Here is an 18,578-nt window from a genome sequence, read left to right on the forward strand (position 1 = left end):
TAAACATGTTGACAATAGCTAAGAGTATATTTTTGGTTGGCCTTTTTTTTTGTGAACCTGAAAAGGGTGGGGGAAGGTTAGATTTTGTGAAGAGATTTAAATTTTATTGATTTTCATTTTATCATGCACAACAAAGTCTCTTTTGTGTCCTCTTGAAATTGAAGGGGAGACATTGAGATTATTCGCTTCAATGAAAATGCCTATCAAATGCTTTAAAAAAGAAAGAAATGTATAACATTCGGGATTGTGTAATAAAAATTATGTAATGTAAGAAAATATGCCTTTAGGCAGATGATGGGTCTTTAAGAATCCCAATACATTGGTTTTGTGGAAAGGGTCAATGGCATGAAATGAATCTAGGAAACAATGGAAGTACTATGATTTAAAGGAGATATTCCTTTATTTCCACGATACGGTAGACAATTGAGGAAATCCAGTTTAGATTGATGTTTTTAATAGATTGGTGTAGTAAAGACCCATTTGGGGTTTAGCGCTTTTCTCTTAGGAGCCATTACAAGGAATCGAAAGAAGAATGGTAGGAAACAATCAAGGAAGGCACTTAAAGATTTTAAGTATACACTGGACTATTTAAGGACTTTTGGAGTCGATCTAGTCATCTCATATTTTGGTAAGAAATTTTAACCCTCAACTTTTATTTATGCATGTCAGTCCCTATCTGTTCATGTATTTTTGTGAACAAAATACTGGTCGCATTTATTATCCGATTGAGACGAAATTTTCCAAACATTATTTGTTTGTCCCAAGGGCGAACCCTATTGAAATTGGTGGAAAATATAGCTCCCATATATACCTTCAGCCGGTTTCGGTTTAATTGTGCACCAAATGGCCAATATCAAATAAGAGTCCGATTGTCTTCTATTTACACATCACTATATTTTTGTTAAACTAAGTGTGTCTGGTATGAATATGGAATATACTAATCCACTCCTTTCAGTACCTCCCCTACAAAGGGTCAAAATTTTAAATATCCATGAAGCTCATAAAAAGCGAAATTAATATCAGATTCCATTTAGACTTGACACATCTGAATATTTCTATGAACACAGTATCTGTTATAAAAGCGGTAGAGATCGGACCATTCCTTCTGGTACCTTCCCCTCAAAGAGTCAACATTTTGAATATCCACGAAGCTCATAAAACGCGAGATTAACATCCGATTTCATTCCGACTTAGGACATCTCAATATTTCCATCAGCACAATCTCTATATCTATAAAAGAGGAGAATGTTTGTAATTTATGGACTCGCTGCACAGATTTTCTGGAAAATTTCCAAGAATACTACAACATCGCCTGCAAGTAACATAGGCTATATAAATTTTTCAAATTCCACTTGGAACTGAAGATATAGCATCAGAATTGGAGGTACCTCCCAAAAATTTAGATTTTATATTCATATATGTTTTGATCGATTACAGATACAGTCTGCAATTTTGAATGCGTAACGGAATTTGGAACAAAAATAAATTTACTAAATTATATTGAAATCGGTTCAGTTTTGGATATAGCTCCCATATACATTTTCGGCCGATTTCATGTATTTGATGCACCAAACACGCTATGTATCTCTATTTTCAATGACATTTGGAATGAGTGAAGGAATCGGGAACAAAAATGAATTTGTCAATTTATATTGAAATCGGTTCAGATTTGGATACAGTTCCCATATATATTTTCGGCCGATTTCATGTATTTGATGCATCAAACACGCTGTGTATGTCAAATATCAATGAAATTCAGAATGTGTGATTGTATTTGGTCTAACGATTTATTTTTCAAATTATATTTAAATCGGTTCAGATTTGGATATAGGTCCCATATATATTTTCGGCCGATTTCACATATTTGATGCACCAAACACGATACGTATGTTCAATTCCAATCAAATTCGGCTTGAGTGATTAAAATAAATTTACCAAAAATACAAAAATGAATTTTCCAAATTATATTGAAGTCGATAAAGATTTAAATATCGCTCCCATATATATTTTCGATCGATTTCGTTTATTTGTCACACATTCCAAATGAAATGGAATGTGTGACGGGATTTGGTCCGAAAATAAATTTGTGAAATTATATTGACATCGGTTCAGATTTGGATATAGGCTCCGATATAAATTTTCGGGCAATCTCCCATATTTGATACACCAAAAACAATATATATGTCCAATTCCAATGAAATTCGGAAAGAGAGAAGAAATTTGGTACCACAAAAAAATGCAAATTAAAGTGAAATTGGTTGAGGTTTGGGTATAGCTCTCATATATACCGATTTCATGTATGTCCGATTTCAATGAAATTCAGAATGTGTGGCGGAATTTGGTTACAATTCAATGAAATATGGAAGGTGCGACGAAATTTGGTCTAAAAGTCAATGTTTTCAAATTGTATTGAAATCGGTTCAGATTGGGATATGATTAAGAAGCATTGACCCATAACGCTTTTGCAATGGTATTGGGCTAATAGTTCAAATCAGTTCAGTTTGGGATATGATTAAGAAGCATTGACCCACAACGCCTTTGCAATGGTATTAGGCTAACAATAAAAAACGACACAACAATTAAATTGAGGATATTATTATTACGGGGAAGTATGTTGCTAACTCGAATTCTCTAAATGCAACAGAAATGCCACTCAACTTTTAAAGATTACAGTTTCCTGTACGCTTGGCTATGAAATTAATAAATCCGAAGAACAAACTCTTCGTGTACACGGACTAAATTTGGCATGTTTCTGTTCATTGTCAGTTGTGCCTGGCATGTTCACGCGTTGTAAAGTATTACAATAATTACTTTTTTTAAATTTTGAATTTATATTATTTTTTTAAACCAACAAGTATTCGTATATAAAATTTTGAATGCATATAAAATCAAAAGGGGTAGCGAAGCGCACCGGGTTCAGCTAGTCTGTTTTAAAGATGGTAGAGATCGGACCATTTCGTCTGGAAACTCACCCACATAGGGTTCAAGATTTTGAAAAACATAACACTCAGAGAATGCGAAATAAGCATCCAACTCTCTTCAAATCTCACACATACAAACATTTTTTCTAACACGAGCTGTTGTGAGGATGATATATAAGATATAACCCCTTTTGTAACCTCACCCACAAAGGGTCACAATTTTCAATAGTTTTATCTGTCTTAACTTGCGAAACAAGTCAGCTACTCCTTACAACTTTCCCTATCTAAATATTTCTCTTAACCAGATATCTGATATGAATATATCATTTATCGAAATTGGAAATTGTTGGATTTCCTTCAAATTTTGCACATAACAATGTTTTTATCTGTTTTAGATGAAATCTGAAAATGTAGGTATGACGAAGACATGAGCCTGCATACGAAATTTGAAACAATTCTGGTGAATAATGTTTCTAAAATCACCAAAATACCGATTATCGCGGAGTACCGTTGCATAGGGTTATACGATATCGTGGACCTATATAGACAATACTCTTCTAGGAGGTATAGTACTCAGAAGGAAGTCCTTGTGTGGATTTTTAGACAATTTCATTGACAAATTTGGCTACAACCACGAAATTACCGAATATCGGGGGTACCGTTTTTTTCAATTCCCTGCACATTTTCTTGTAATTTCACTACACGTTAGCCAGTATGGTCGTTTTTAGTTAAAAACCAAAGGAGTTTTGGTTTATTAGGCCAAATGTTGTTTAGGCTCTTAAATAATTTTGACCATTTCATAATAACTATAACTAGAACCGCGTTTTAGCTCTGGTTTTAATACTCTCACACACTTTGTTTTAGGTTTAATAAAATTCCGATGAAACTCATAAATTATAAATAATGACATACAATGTAATTATACATTTCCATAAATAAACTTTCAACAAAATTGTGTTATTCAAAACGTGTCAAATACAAATTCTTCTGACATAGTTTTGGCTTTGTATAATTGTTCACACGAAAAACCACTTTCATGGAAACCTAACACTATTAAAGAATTTCCCGGGCAATTAAAAAAATATAAAATAAAACTTAATAACATGTTATACATTTATTTTACAACTACAAGCTAAGCTGCAGGATTAGACCACAAACTCAAACCATAAAATGTCCATAAACACTCTACTAAACGCCTGCTCCTATTGAAGAATTCCCAATTTGTTGTTAAACTTTTATAGCCATCAACAAATTTGGCAAAAAATTCATTTTGAACACAATTCGGTAGCAAAGGATTAAAAGAAAATTCGAAAAAAAAAGAAAAATGTTCCACACAAAAAGTTCAAACCACAACAAGTAAGGGGTGTTTGTGTTCCGGTTACGGTTTTCAGAGAAACTTCCGGAAGATAGAATTTTTTTTTTTTTTCTTTGTGACATGAACTGGTTAAAAGTTCTTCAACTTTATTTCTTTGACAAAAAAGGACAATGTAAATCCATATTTTGTTCTTTTTGTAAGATATTTGAAAGAAAATTTCCCACAATAAATTCAATCGGACATTCTTACATTTGTATGTTTACAATGGTTGACAAAACTTTTTCCCTAAAAGGACAACTCTTTTTAGACAATAGATTGATAATACCAACTGAGTGGTGTACACGTGTTATCCTTCAATGCCATCATTAGTTGAAAGAGTTCACACTTGTCAAAATTTTATTGACATCAAATTGTAAGCCGGAATGTTGACATGATTTGAAATTATAAAGAAGTGATTTGAAAGTGTAAAGAACTTTTATTGGCAAATAACAACAATGTTTTCGAGGAAGAATTCTTTGTGGATAGAAAAGTTCTAGGTACCTATATGGAAAAGAAGTGGTAGAAAGTTTTTGCCATAGGACAATTTGATTGCAGTCTTATACTAATATTTATTAATTCATGCCTAGAAAAATGATCAAAAATAGCAGTTAAGATCTCCACCATTTTGAAGGATCTTGAATAATTTAAAAAAAAATCGCCAAAAATTATCCCTCAAATGAAACCCGTTATATGGGAGCCGTACGAAGACGATGACCTGCATAAGCAATTTTTTGTCATACTCTGTAGTACTGATTTCAAACTTCAAAAATGAAACTTAAAACATATCCCGGTGAATAATATTGCTAATATCACCAAAATACCGGATAAAGGGAGGTACCATTATATGGTGGATATACGATATCCAACAACATTTAAGTAGTTATGGCCATTTTAAAGTATCTATTTATTCATGCTTAAAACAGTAAGGGAAAGTTAAAGGGCGGGGCCGAATATATGGTACCCTACACCACGATGCGTATTTAGAGTTCTCTTTACAAAAATTTATATTGGGAATTTATGTGAAGTAAATCATACCAACTAAAATGGAAAAATTCGGTTGAATATGATACTACATATATGGTGGACTATAACCGTAAAATCGGATGAAGATGTAAATCGAAGGTATATAAAAATAAAATTTGGCAGAAATATTTTCGAGCAGTATCTGGTGCTCGGTATCAAATTTAATTATTATTTTTTTATATTATTTTATCCATACCGGATAAAACGTATTTATGGGAGCTATAGTTATATCAGAACCGATTTTCACCAAAATTTGAAACATTTGCTTTTAGGCTGAATTCCGTTCAGCCCATTTGCGCTGATATTGGCCATTTGGAACTCAAAAAGCTTGAAATCGAATAAAGATATATATGAGAGCTATCTCCAAATCTCAACCGATTTTAAGAAACTTTTAAACACTTATTTCAGAGTTGTATCTGATATCTGGTACCAAAACCATATATATGGGAGCTATAGCCACATCTGAACCGATTTGAAGCACTCGTTTTTAGGATGTGTTCCGTCGGAAGCGCTAAAATTCAGTTCATTTGGGCTGATGTAATATTTCGAAGTTATATCTAAATCTTAACCGGTCTCGATAAAATTTGACAGAGGTATTTCTGGGCTGTATCTGATATTTAGTACCAAAGATTATTGTTGTGGAGTGCATATTACCCATGTGAGGAAGTTTTACACCAAATCGGATAAAACAGCTATAGCTAAATCTGAACCGATTTCCACCAAATTTGAAGTACTTATTTCTAGGATGAATTAAGTCGAAATTGCCAAGATTCAGTCAATTTGGTCTGATATTAGCCATTTGGTGCACAATAAACCTGATATCGGAAAAAGATAAATTACTGTTGTGCAGTGAAGAAAGGGAGCTAAAGCTATATCTCAAAAGTTTTTTTTTTTCAAATTTGATGTACTGTAAATATAATTTGATACGGCCAAAACGTGACTTATCGAAATAACGGTTTTGGACCCTAGGTTTCTTTGGACCAAAACCGTTTTAGGACATTTGGAGTCAATGTAGCGATGCATGTCCGTCCGTCTGTCTGCCTGGCTGGCTGGCTGGTGCGCACGATAACTCTCGAATGGAATATCCGATTTGATCGAAATTTGGTACACGTAATATTATTGTCAAACTTAAATCGAGTTTGGAAATGGGTAATATCGGTTCACTCCTTTTAGTACCTACCCACAAAATGTCAAAATTTTCAAAGAAAATAATTTTCTGCACAGAGAGAAAAAAGGATAATCCAAATATTTGCATCAGTCCTAAGTCTTGTGCGAAAATGAACAGTATCGGTCCACTCCATCCTGTACCTCCCCCACAAAAGGGTCAAAATTTTGAATAATTATGAATTTTATATAATGTGAGAAGCTCCCCACCAAAGGGTCAAAACTTTGAATACCCATGAAGCTCATAAAACACGAAATTAACATCCGATTCCATTCGGACTTGGCACATCTCAATATTTTTATCAACACGAAATCTGTTATAAAGATGGTAGAAATGGGAACATTCCTTCTGGTACCTCCCACAAAAAATGTCAAAATTTTCTGCACAGAGAGATAAAGGAAATCCGATTTTGTCCAACTTTGCAAATCCTAATATTTGCATCAGTCAGGTAAGAATATAGACAAAATCGGTCCACTCCTTCAAGTACCTCCCCTACAAAAGGGTCAACATTTTCAATATTTATAACTCTTATAAATTGTGATGTAAGCATCCGATTGTCTGCAAATTTCACACTTACAATATTTTTATTAACCCAAGGTCAGATGTGAAAATTAAATATATCGGTCCACTCCTTCTGGTACCTCCCAACAAAGGGTAAAAAATTTAAATAACAGCGAAGCTCATAAAACGCGAAATTATCATCCGATTCCATTGAGACTTGACACATATCAATATTTCCTTCAACCGAGATTTGTTATAAAGATGGTAGAGACCGGAGACTGGTACCTCCCCCATTAAGGGACAACAATTAAAATAATCATAACTCAAGGCTGGGGTATACATTTGTCGTAAAACCCGGCTGCTACTTTTTAGCTTGTTTTTATATACAGAAGCTCCATATAACTCGAACTAATTTCATTTACAGTTCTATGTCAAAAGAAATAGTTCCCTGTTTATATTCCATTTAAAATAATTTCACGATTTCATTCGATTCGTATTAAATATCATTAATGCAGTGCCGTACAGTGCAATCACAGCAACAACTAAGGAAAACGGAATGAAAATTTAAAAGGCATCTGAGACACATCCCAGTGCTGCACAACAAACGGAATACATTAGAGGAATACGAGGCAGCAACAATTGCAAATACATATTCAGCAAAATAAGATGACAGTGAAAGTTTCCATCGTCGTCAAATGACAAAGAAAAACAACGCTTTTCAAAATAATAAGAAAAGAAAAAGCCTTAATGTTGCAATGTAGCTATAACATACACACATGTGTGTATATGTAAGTATGTATGCATGTATGTTGTTTACTGGGAAACTGACGTTTGTGCATGTGTTGGCAAATATTGAATCTATTATGTTCTATTTTACACAAAAGGATAAAAACAAAGCATCAACAACAAAGCGCACTAAAATCACGACGCACACAAACATATATATTTATGTACAAACATACATACATACACACACTAGCATAGCATTGCATTGCTAACAATGATTTTTGATCGTTGTGATTTTCTTTTATGTTCCGAGAAATAGAAAGAGTGAGTCTTCTCGTCCGGATATTTGTATGGACATACATATGTATGTGTGTATGTTTGTTTATAATGGCTAATTTCATTGTTTGAATTCAACTGTTATTCGAATGCTACCATTAGCCTTTGTCTGTTTGAGGAAGTTAAAATTTATGTAGTCATGCATGTTTATGCTTTCCAAGATTTCTAACATTTGTGTAATTGAAAGACATACATAAACGGAACAGATGTCAACGAAACTTTTGCGAAATAAATGCACATAATTTAAAGAAGGAAAAATTGGAAAATATAAATATTTGTTAGGGTAAGTGTGCCTAAGTTCGGCATGTCCCAGTAGTCGGCACTTCTTATTTTTAAGCCCAAATAAATGAAACTATTATAACTAAATGTATTTTGTTTACTTCAAATATATTGTCAGCTATCTTTGTATGCTAATAAATCATAATAAATCATCTTTTATTCTAATAAAAATTAAATTTTTGTCTGTGAAGATCCTCAACAATCCATATTCTTAAGAAAAGTACAATAAAGACGTCGAATCAGTTTAACTAAACAAAACCAGTAAAGAAAGTCTTAAAGTCGGGTGGGGCCGACTTTATGATACCCTACACCACTTTGATAATTTAGCAGATCTCCACATAGCAATTAAACGTTTTTATGGGAGAATTCAATCATACAAGCTATGATTATGATTATAATTAAAATTTAAAGTTCAAAGGACTAAATATGCCGAAGCATTTGTATCTTTTAAATTCGAACTTGTATTGCCCATTTGGTGCAAAATTAATTTTAAATCAGATAAAGATATATATGGGAGCTATATCCAAATCTGAACCGATCTCGATAAAATTTGGCAAATATATTTCTGAGTTGTATTTGATATATTTCCCTGAATATCGTTGTTACGGAGTGCATATTACGGTTGTGGGTAACAAATATAACAAATCGGATGAACAATATATATGGCAGCTATAGCTATATCTGAACCGATCTTCATAAAATTAGACACACTAGCTTCTAGACTCAATTCGGTCGTAAGTGCCAAATTCCATCGCATTTAGACAAATATTGGATGTTTGGACGGTGCACAATAAAAGGTAAATCGGACGAAGTTATATATGGGAGCTATATCCAAATTTGAACCGATCTCGATAAAATTTGGCAAAGATATTTCTGAGCTATATTTGATATATTTCCCCAAATATTCTTGTTGCAGTGTGCATATTACGGCTGCGGAGGACAAAAATAACAAATCGGATGAACAATATATATGGGAGCTATAGCTATATCTGAACCGATTTCGAACAAATTTGGCATACATATTTTCAGGTCCAATCTGATCGTACGTGCAAAATTCCATACTATTCGGACTGATATTACACGTTTGGTATACAATAAAAGGCAAATCGGACGAAGATATATATGGGAGCTATATCTAAATTTTGACCCATTATCTCCAATTTCAATAGGGTTCGTCCTTGGGCCAAACAAATGATTTGTGCAAGATTTCATCTGAATGCGAACTGTACTTTGTTTACAAAAATACATGGTCAGACGGACGGACGGACATGCATAAATCGACTCAGAATGTGATTCTATGCAGATCATCAAAAGGAACTGTGGGTCTATATCGTTTCCTTTTGCCTGTTACAAACAAATGCACAAAGACATAATACCCTGACCACCTTGTGGTGTAGGGTATAAATATTACATTTTAATGAATTAATTTATTATTATTATTATTAATTATTCTTACAAAAAAATTGGTATGCCGACTGTTGGAACATATCATACCGACAATTAGCAAGTGGTGCCGACTACTGGCAAAAAAAACATTGTTTTAATAAAACTGCAAATTTATGAAATTAAACAAAAAATTATTAAAACTTTATTTATTATTGCAAAAACTATACAAAATTTCGAATCTGAATAAACTAACTTTACAATAACTGAAAAGTTCCACTCAGAATGGTGAGCGATTAAAAACGTGAAAATCCTAAAAGTACCGATGACACTTACCCTATACGGAAAAGAGTATTTTAATTTAATACTCCCATTTTGTACCCTTTCACTTCAATATATTAATTTAAAATTGTCTATATAACATGTCGAAATATTCGTCCGAGAACCCATAAAATGTACATTCTCTGGACTAGCAAAAAATCTATATGATTGGCTTTTTACACATATCGGCTGAAAGCTCGAAAGAGGCTACGTTTTTTGTATAACAACTATACAGTTTCGCCCTAATTCAGGCCTTTAGGAGAAGTATACCATAATTTCTAAATAAGGTTCTCATTCGTTCAAGAAAATCAATAATGTTTTATGTTTTGGTGTAGCTCCCATATAACGTCTCCAATATTGGTATAGCTCCCATTTAACGTATTTTAACCGAGATAGCATTGTCCATCTGTTTGACTGGCTGGTGCGCACCAATCTTCTCGAAGGGAGTATCCTAAACTGTCCAAGTTTGACAAATTTATATCGCGATGGTCAATATCAAGGTGAACGGTGTACTCGATCGCATTCTGACTTGACACTATAATGAGGAGTAGAAGTTTAAATGAACGGAGTTCAGAACAAAGTCCTAATTTATGTTTTGTATCAACGTCGGGAGATTTAAGAAAATTGAAAATATGAAAATAAATGGTTGAAAAATCTTGACATTAAACAAGTAAAAAAGCAGTAAGTTCGGCCGGGCCCAACTTTGAATACCCTCCAAAATTTTGAACGAATTAGAAAATTTTCAAAAAAAAAATTCTGTTAAAATCTTTAAAATACCTAATATCGGAAGGTGCCGATATATGGGGAATATACGATATTGTGGACCTATATAGACAGATCTAAGTCTGGGGGTAAAGTACTCACATGGAACTCCATGTGTGGATTTTCAGGTAATTCCATTGGAAAATGTGGCTAAAACCATCAAAATCCCGAATATCGGGGGTACCGTTATATGGGGGATATACCATATTGTGGACCTATACAAATCCCTTTCAGGGGTTAAAGTGCTCACAAAGAACTCCTTGTGTGGATTTTCAGACAATACCATTGGAATTTCAGACAATACCATTGGAAAATATAGCTAAAATCATCAAAATACCGAATATGGGGGGGTACCGTTATATGGGGAATGTACGATATCGTGGACCTATATAGACAATTCTCTTTCAGGAGGTGAAATTTCAGACAATTCAATTGAAAAATGTGGCTAAAACCATTAAAATACCGAATATCGGGGGTACCGTTTTATGGGGCTAATCGATATCGTCGACCTATATAGATAATTCTCTTCCGAGGTATAAAGTACCCACAAGGAACTCCTTGTATAGATTTTCAGACAATTCCGTTGAAAATGTGGTTAAAATCATCAAAATACCGAATATCGGAGGGTACCGTTATATGGGAGCTATACGATATCGTGGACCTATATAGACAATTCTATTTCGAGGTATAAAGTACCCATAAGGACAATTCAGTTGAAAAATGTCGGTAAAATCATAAAAATACCGAATATGGGGGGTACCGTTATATAGGGGCTGTACGATATCGTGAACCTATATAGACAATTCTTTTTCAGAGGGTGAAATACTTATAAGGGACTCCTTGTGTGGAATTTCAGATAATTCCGTTGAAAAGTGTGGGTTATATGGGGACTATACGATATCGTGGACCGATATAGCCCATCTTCGAACTTGACCTGCCTGCAGACAAAAGAGAGATCTGGGCAAAATTTTAGCTTCCTATCTTAATTCATTTAGACTGTAGCGTGATTACAACAGACGGACAGACGGACGGGCAGGGCTAAATAGTCTTAGAATTTTACGCTGATCAAGAATATATATATATATATATACTTTGTTGGGTCTAAAATGATTATTTCGATGAGTTACAAACGGAATGACGAACTTAATATACCCTCCATTATATGTATGGTGGAGGGTATAAAAATATCAAATTTCATAATGGTGAGGGTATTGTGTCTTTGTGTATTTGTTTGTAGCATGGAGAAGGATGCGAGATAGACCCAAAGTTACTATTGAGGATCTTCATATAATCAATTTCTGAGTCGATTTATGCATGTCAGTCTCTCCGTCTGTCCATGTATTTTTATGAACAAAATGCAGGTCGCATTTATTATTCGATTGAGATGAAATTTTCCAGACAATATTTGTTTGGCCCAAGGACGTTACCTATAGAAATTGTTGAGAATCAGTTCAAATTTAGATATAGTTCCCATATATGTCTGCAACCGATTTCGGGTTATTATGCACTAAATGGTCAATATCAGTCCAAAAGACCTGAATTTTGGCACATCCGACCGAATTCAGAATTCTAGAAGCAAGTACATTAAATTTGGAGAAAATCGGCTCAGATATAGCTATAGCACCCATATGTATTACTTAATATTATTGAATAAAATCAAAAAATGTCGGAAATATTTGTTCGAATTGGTCACCTTTGGCACGAATTATGGCCTTCAAACGGCCAATGAAACCGTCACACGCTGCCCGAATGTTGATCTGCTGTATTTTGGCCCATTTCCTGCGAAGCGCTTGCTTGAGGTGATGGACACTTTGGTATTTGTTAGTGCCAACCTTGCTTTCTAAAATTCTCCAGACACAATAGTCCAACGGATTGATATCTGGAGATTTTGTTGGTCATTGTGCGCTGGAAATGAAGCGAGTAGCCTCATTTTGTAACCGTTCTTAGGTGTCGCTGGCTGGGTGCTGAGTCCAGTTGGAATGTCCAAGGTCTGCGGTCAAAATGTTTGTGTGCTCAAGGCTTTAATACACCCTCCAGAATATTCGGTCGATTAATACGAGCGGAAAGCGACCACCGCCTGTTATGGCGGCCTGCACCATCACCATGGCAGGCGCTTGAGTTCTGGTGGCCAACCGAAGGTGCACATTTTCAATATTTGGCAAGTAAACACGATCATTTTGTTTGTTTACAAACTGCTGGACAACGAATGTTTTCTCATCGGAGAAAACCAAATTCGGCAGTTCACCACTTTCGGCTAAGCGAAGCAACTCTTTAGCCCTTTTAGGTCTTTTTCTTTCTGTTGCTGTGTAAGTTCTCTCACTTTTTGGAATTTCAATGGCTTTGCCCGATCTCATTTTTCAATATTTGCCGAATAAAATATTGCGATATGTTTAGCACACGAGCCATTTTTCGGTCACTGCGACGCAGGCTTAGGTCAAGCCGCTTCTTTATTTTTGAATCATTTCTGCTGATGTTGCTGTTTTCTTCCGTCCACTTCCTTGACATCGGGCTACGCTACCAATATCACGGTAACGAGCGATGGTACAAGACACAAAAGATTTATTCACATTTAAATGCTAGAGTGCTCTAACGATAGCCACTTGTTGTTTCCCAGTCAAATATAAAGAGATCACACTATCACGCTTGAATTCCATCACGAATTATTTTTTTTTCTGGAAAATGCTTTTGTACGCTTGTAAACAATATAATGAGCTGTCACTGGAATAATTTTAACAGCTGTCGGACGAGTGGCTTAGAAATTACAGCAGTCTGAAATTGGTTTCTGTTTTTCCATCTCACCCTGTATATATGGCTCTACTATATATGCAAAGTGGTGTAGGGTATTATAAAGTCGGCCTAGCCCGACTTTGGCCTATCTTCACGGGTTTTGTTTAAAATAGAGCACGTCTGAATATATAACTCTCCCTGTAACTTATATAAAGTGTGTAGAGTACCTGATATAATCCAATCGTAGTAATATTTTTATAAATCTATAGTTAGGAGCGAACATGGAACATATTAGTGTACTGTTCCACACATCTCTCCAAACAGTTTAAACTTTTTCGATTTTGATTTTTTATCCTTGCCGTGGTATGCTTGTGAATGCCCGAAAAATTCGTCACCTATATGTATCGTCTGTAAGTACGTATGTATGACTTCCATACAATAATTTCGATTTCTCATTTACGATTACGTAAAGGTTAATGTCCTTACCGGTTTTAAGGAACAAAATCGGAAAAATCTGTCATTATGAGTATCTTCAAGTTTGACCTCAAGTTCTACTTTCTCAACAATTGTTCACAAAATGAAGGGATATTAAAACGTTAATAAGAAATACCATCGTGTGACATTTAATCTACGCAGCAGCGCATGCAGGTATTTAGCAATACACGCTTGGTTTGCAGAAATAGTAATAACTTCTGCACGTGAAAGATTTTGTGGTTTCCTTAGTGTTTTCAAAAGCGTGAGGGTTGGCTGCGGTTTTCTTCGAATTCGCATGTCAGCATTTGTGTGTGAATGAACTTTGTGTCAAAGTGTGTCAAAGGATTAGAGCAAACAAGTCACTTTTGATGGGACACATTTTTGGGGGAGCAAATGTGGGGATGTGGAAATGAAGACATGTTAAACAACATAAGTTTGTTTAACTTTTTTTGCGTGGACATTAACTTTGATATATATTTGGACACTGTATTCGTTGCGTATAAGAATGGGAATGTACTAAACTTTGTAAGTTAAAGTTATTGATAAAAAAGTAAAAAAACATTAAGTTCGGCCGGGCCAAACTTTTAATACCCTCCACCTTAGGGTAAAAGAAACATTAGAAGAAATGTGACAAAAACCATTAAAATGCCGAATATCGGGAGGTACCGTTATATGGGGGCAATACCAAAACGTGGACCTATAATTACAATGTTTCGCTACACGAACTAGGACCCACTATGACCCACAAATAACAATTTTTAGACAAATCAGTGAAGAAATGTGGCAAAAACCATCAAAATGCGGAATATCGGGAGGTACTGTTATAGGAGGGCTATACCAAATCATGGACCCATACATGCAATGATTCGCCACCGGAGCTGGAAACCATTATGACCCACAAATACCAATTTTTAGACAAATCCGTGAAAAAATGTGGCAAAAAAAAAAAACTAAAATACCGAATATCGGGAGGTACCTTTATATGGGGACTATACCAGAACGTGGACCGATATATCTCATTTTCAATACCAACCATCCTAGACACAATGCAAATAGCTCTGCTAAATTTTGGCGCTCTACGTCAAATAATGTGGGCTGTATCGTGATTTCAACAGACAGACAACGGACAGACAGACAGACGGACAGACAGACAGACGGACATCGTTAAATCGACTTAGAATTTTATGCCGATTATGAATATATATACTTTATGGGGTCTAAGACGAATATTTAAGGATGTTACAAACGGAATGACAAAGTTAATATACCCTCCTTTCCAAGGTGGAGGGTATAAAAAAATTATTTTTATTTATTGAAAAAAATTAATTGAATAAAAAATTAGTGCCCTGATTGCTATAGACAAGCGGGACGATGGGCATGCATAGACTTAGGACTTAGAATTGGAAGTCAATCCATATTATGACAACATATTACGATACTTTTGATTGAGCCAAAAATTATGTAACACCTCGAAATATTGGTTTCCCACATAGGAAAGTATTTATGGATCTTCATATCTCGCCGAGCTGTGTCGATCTAGCTATGTATGACCGTCCTTCGGTCTGTCCGTCTGTACATGTTAATTTGTAATCACTCTACAGGTCGCAATTATGGCCCAATCTTCACGAAATTTAAAATGGAGCTGGGGCTAGGGCCGGAATAGAACCCTATTGCTTTTGGAGATGATCGCATGCTATTTTGGGGCTGAATTTGACCAAAAACTAAAAAATGTCCTGATTTGCAGTTGCTCTAAGGTCGCAATTATAGACCAATCGACGCGGAAGTTAGCATGACGCTAGAACTTAGGGTTGGGCAGAAGCCTTCCAATTTTTATGGTCATCGGGTAATATTTAGTGGGTGGAATAGACCATAACATTTGAGTTAAAGAAAACTCAAATTTTCCATTAAACCGCGAATATTTTTAATTCCCGCGAAAACACAAATAGACGAACAGGTCAATTCTAAAAATAAAATATATTTTTTTTAGTTTTGCCTTGTTAAGGCGAAGATCATATGCTTTATGATTTAAGTGTTTGTTTTCTCTTTCGAGACGAGCTTAATGATCTGAAATTTGCAGTGAAAAGGAAAGCCAGATATACACTATCACACACTCACCACTATGCGACGCGTTTCGCCGTTGGTTAAGCGGCTCATCAGGCATATTTGATGTGGATGATGGCTTACAAGGGCCGTTCTCTGGAAGGTAGTATATATTTCGAACTTATTGCAAATTAGCATATGCGAATTATACACTAGAAACTCTCCAGGTTCGACTCAAGTTCTATTGGCAGATCTTTTTCACAGCAACGTTTTGTTTTTGTAGTAATGGATTTTTTGTCCACAACAACTACATTGCTTCCAATGCATACACTTGTTTTAGTGCTGCTTTAGGAAGACGGGTTAATGGCTCTGAACGTAGAGACGGCAACTTCTAGTTGGCTGCACACAGAGGTCCGCGGTTCAAATCCCACAGCCAGGCTCGGCGGAATTTTTGAGTTTTGCCTTGTTAAGGCGAAGATCATATGCTTTATGATTTAAGTGTTTGTTTTCTCTTTCGAGACGAGCTTAATAATCTGAAATTTGCAGTGAAATTTTTTTTATTTTTTCATATTTTTTATTGCAAGCGATTTTTATACCCTACACCACAAGGTGGTCAGGGTATTATGTCTTTGTGCATTTTTTTGTAACAGGCAAAAGGAAACGAGATAGACCCATAGGTCCTTTTGATAATCTGCATAGAATCACTTTCTGAGTTGATTTATGCATGTCAGTCCGTCTGTCCGTCCGTCCGTCTGTCCATGTATTCTTGTGAACAAAATGCAGGTCGCATTTATTATCCGATCCAGATGAAATTTTGCAAACAACATTTGTTTGGCCCAAGGACAAACCCGACTTTAAGACTTTCTTTACTGGATTTATCTCACCCTGTGTAGCAATGTTATTTGGTATGAATAATAAAAATATCTCCGTCAAATTTATTGAAAATCCATTCAGAATTGGCTATGCCTCCCATATATATTAGTTCCCTCTTAAACCAAATTATAACTGCTCTAAAACCAAATGTTGATAGGTGGTATGATCTACTTCTATGCATAGTTGAGTAGGCTATCATATAGTCGACCCCGCCCGTCTTTTGACTTTTCCTTACTGGTTATAAACATTTTGGGGTGAAACTTGTATCGGAAGCGGTAACTCTACGATGAGTCGCAGTAAAATCAATCTCACATTTATTTTTTCATACACTAACTGGAATAGAATAAATATAAATGGATATATGTATATTAATAAAGCTTTACAAATATACATTCGCATATGTACTGATGAATGTGAGCATAACGTGTGTTTACATTCCATGTATTGTTTGACAAATAAATCTCTCTGCCAGTTACAACAATAGTCGTCAGAACAAAACAAAAGGACTGCTGATGATATGGGAAGAGCGCGTTTTTTTTTTTTTTGTGGATAATGCCAGGCGATGACAATAAACTCAAACAAACAAACAAACACTAGCCGTTATTTGTTTAAGATGTTTGGTTGCCAGCGTACTGAGGATGTTTCCTGGTTGGGAAGTTTTGTAAGTTAGTTGGATGGTTGTTGTGTGGGCTCGGTTGATATGAAGGAACATTTAACCTGTTGTTATCACAAAAGAATTTAGGATGGGTTTTATGTAATGCCGTGATGAAAACGTGAGTATTGTTGAGGAGTATTTTCCGGTGCTAGGGTTACCAGTGACTGTCTATTGTTAGGGAAATGGAAGGAGTTGAGTTGAATTTCTAAGAACTGTGGAAATTATAATGAAAGCGTTTTCAGGGTTACCATAGCTAAAAATTTTGAGTTCGAGACTCAGCGTGGACAAACGAAGGAACTATAACCTTTAACTTCTGAGGGGGTGGTAAATTTTACCCTTCCTTCACATTTTCTTGAAATTCTCTATTCTATTACAATGAATAAAAATTTTGTTTACATAAAAAAATGTTTTTTTTTTTTTTTTTACTTATTGTAATTTAAAATATACAAGCTTACTACAAATTATTATCAAATAAAATTTTTAACAAAGTTTTTTTTTTTCTGTAATATTTAGAGGGGTAAAATTTACCACCACGTTATAAAATATGTCACCTCAGAAGTTAAAGGATAAGAATATACAATTATATTTTGGTATAAGACATAATGTAAGATTTTAGGTTCGCAACAGTGGAACAGTGTGGAGAGTGTTTAACTTCAAATCATAAGGGTGCCAGTTCAATATCAACAGCGAATTATCATCATAAAATGTTCAGCAGCCGTTGGAGCCTAAAATATAAAATGTAAGGCTGAACCACCAACACTATTTTTGAATATGCCGTCATTTTCTCGGTAAGATAAAAGAAAACAATTTTGGCTCGTAAATTTTATAGAAATAAATTAGAGAGTGTCAGAGGTATTTGTCAATATTAATAGCGTCTAGTCAATGCTTACCAAATTTTGGTTGGTTATAAAACATTTCCAACATGAGCTTTGTTTTCTCATTCCAGTCTTATGTAAGTTTCCCAACTCCATTGGAATAATTTTCGACAGTAAATCGGCTCTGCTCCGTCAAGACTTGCTTAGAAGTAAGTAAGAGAAG

Source organism: Musca domestica, unplaced genomic scaffold (assembly GCF_030504385.1).
Source record: "Musca domestica strain aabys unplaced genomic scaffold, Musca_domestica.polishedcontigs.V.1.1 48, whole genome shotgun sequence".
Lineage (NCBI taxonomy): Eukaryota > Metazoa > Arthropoda > Insecta > Diptera > Muscidae > Musca > Musca domestica.